This window comes from Solanum dulcamara, chromosome 10 (assembly GCF_947179165.1).
Source record: "Solanum dulcamara chromosome 10, daSolDulc1.2, whole genome shotgun sequence".
NCBI lineage: Eukaryota > Viridiplantae > Streptophyta > Magnoliopsida > Solanales > Solanaceae > Solanum > Solanum dulcamara.
In genome coordinates, this window is record NC_077246.1 from 47,331,708 (window position 1) to 47,334,596 (window position 2,889).

At 38.2% G+C, this 2,889-nt stretch overlaps 1 pseudogene; it reads right to left on the bottom strand.

Moving 5' to 3' along the window:
* Positions 1-2,504: 2,504 nt before the first annotated feature.
* LOC129871784 (5S ribosomal RNA) lies at positions 2,505-2,626 on the bottom strand (annotated as a pseudogene).
* Positions 2,627-2,889: the final 263 nt, after the last annotated feature.

Sequence of the window (2,889 nt, forward strand, 5' to 3'; positions counted from 1 at the left end):
GTCATATTAGATTATATCATATAATATGTGTACATGGCACATCATAACTCCATAAATCCCATGTACAGGCCGTACCTGCCCCCTCACGTCGGGGCATGGCGAACAATGCAGAGAAGTAGGTATGATAACAAGTCCTAGCCCGGGCTCGAGGCATCCACGAATGGAGTAGTGAGAAACTATATGCAATTTAAATCATATTTGAGACTCGACGGAATAATCAAAATGAGCTATCATTCAAAATCAAGACAAGAGTCATATCAAGTACCTTTTGAAAGTTACTATGGGTTATATCAAAATAGAACTTTTGGGAATCATATACACATATAAATTCATAACAAATATCTTTTGGAAAATCAAGAAGTTGGCCATCCTAGCGGCTCTATGAATAGGAACTTCCTTGGAATCATATAAAAGTCATATATTTGCTTCATAAAAACTATGTCAACAAGGAAGATTAGCTTTACATATTTTTGCCCCAAACATGACAAGAGATAGAATAAGCTTAATACACTTATGCCGAAGACATGCTAAGTGAAAGTATAAGACTTACATACTTATGCAAAAAACATGCCAAAAGAAGGAAACGTTAGCTTTACGTACCTCTTACGGATTACTCTTAACATGTTCTCCTCATCGTCTCTTGAACCTATTTAACAATGAAAGAAATACGAGCATCAACAACCATCGACTTTCCAGTGTATTAATTTACATACGAGTATTCATAGAACTCATCTCCTCGCTCGCCTTCTCGACTAGTTCCTTAGTTAGTTAAGGAGTTAATGGAAATCGGGCAGCACCTCCCCTATAACATGCCCTATCCGAATTTCCAATTAGACCCCTAATCACTACAGCCAACCAATAACAAAAACCTGCAGCTCATATACAACTAAAATATGGCAACATTACACAACATAATCTCCAAACCACTTGCTGAAAATTACGATATAAAAATAGAGTTTCTAGTCCTTATTTCGCAAAACCTTTAATTGTACGAAATGAGAGGTCGTGTGGATGCAACCAGAATCCCCCAAACCTCTTTTAGAATAAATTTAGGCCATGAAACACAACACCACACACCTGCATCAACACACCACAAGCACAACACCTTGCTTCGACTATAATTTAACTATAGCGACTCTAATTTAGTTTGTTTCGAACGTCAATCATATTTATGGGATTTTCATATTTACAGCCACTTGAACAACATTTAACATACTTAATAACAACACTATAAACCCCAAATTGAAGGGAAAGGTATTACCTTATCCGAAATTGGTCAAAGCTTGCAAAAACTCACCTCGAAAGTTCCTTAATTGCAGCTGAAATGTTGTGGCTATTTGCTATCTATTTTTTTCTTCTCCAAACCATATATTTACATTATTAACACCTTAATATCATGTCCAAACCCTTACCAAAACGTGTGAGGAGAGAACTAAGCCATACCTTGCTAAAACTTGCTAAACCTTGTCTCGGAAGTTCTCTTAACATGCTGAAAATTAACGGACTGTTTTTATCTCTTCTTTGCTTCCCCAAAATGATATTCTACGTAGTTAAACACCTCTATATCACTATCGGATACCTTAAATAATTAATTTATGGAGCAAGAATCGGGGACTTACCTTGAATTGGAGGGAACCCATAGCTAGTCTCTCTAGCTCCTCTAGTTTTCTCTAAACTTTTAGGTAAGGAATAGATGTTGAAATGAGAGATTACTCATACTAACACCCATATATAACCTTTCTTAGGAGGTGACACGTGGCATCCCCCTAGGGGTGACATGTGGCAGCCCCCCTAGGGTGCCACCTCATGCCATGCAGCCCCACATATACTGCCATGTGGTAGTGGGGTCCACCTCAAGTAGGTGTGTTACCTACTTGAACCTAAGTAGGTGCATCACCTACTTCCTTCGTATAGGACCATCATTTCCTTATTTCTCTTTCGTGATCTCATAATCTCATCTCTCTTCAAGAGTCTATCTATTCCTTGCTACTTAAGCTCGACGTGTACTCAAGTAGCTTGGCAAAGCAACTCAACTGAATCGCTGAAGAAAGAAATTCCTATGTAAAATATCCCAAGTAATATTTTTCACAAGTAAGTCGAGTCCTACGACTCACTACTTAACCTCCAACTTCTTCCGGATTCTTATAACCCTATTTCCAATTTTCTCTCTTATAGAGTATCTCCTTCTCCTTTCCTTAGGATTATTTGATAGTGTTATACATTATCCGACTCACATGATAACTTATAAGAAACTTAAGAGCCTTCCCAGAAATTAAGAAGCTTAAGAAGCGTTCCAAGGTACCAAAGTACGGGGTGTAACATCCTTCCCCCTATTAGAACATTCGTCCTCGAATATGAACCAAAACCTTCCTCTGGATCTTATACCGACTATATGGAGAGTTCCTCTATCCCATTGCCATAACATATACTTTCATCGAGCAATCAATATCAGAGTTCCAAAGGTTAGGATTACTTGTAGACGTAGGAAATAGGTATGGATACTTGTGTTTCATTTCCTCTTTCACTTTCCAAGGGGTCACCCATCCTAGTACTACTCTCGCCCAAGCATACTTAACTTCGGAGTTCTGATGGGATCCGATGCGTTAGTGCTGATATGATCGCATCCACCCCTTATGGGATCTCATTTGAAGTTTAAGTTTCCATTTACATATGATAGCATTAGTTGATTTTCTCTTATGCTTGTACTTCTCTTATCCACTTCCCCTCTTTAGGGTGTATCCATATCATTGTCTATTTATTTCTAACTTTCCAAATGCATATGAGTCCTTCCCAGCCTATTTAGTATACTGCGCTATTTCCATATCTTCCTTTACATCACCTATACTTTGGGAAACCATGTACGAAACCTTAATACAATCATGAGGTGCT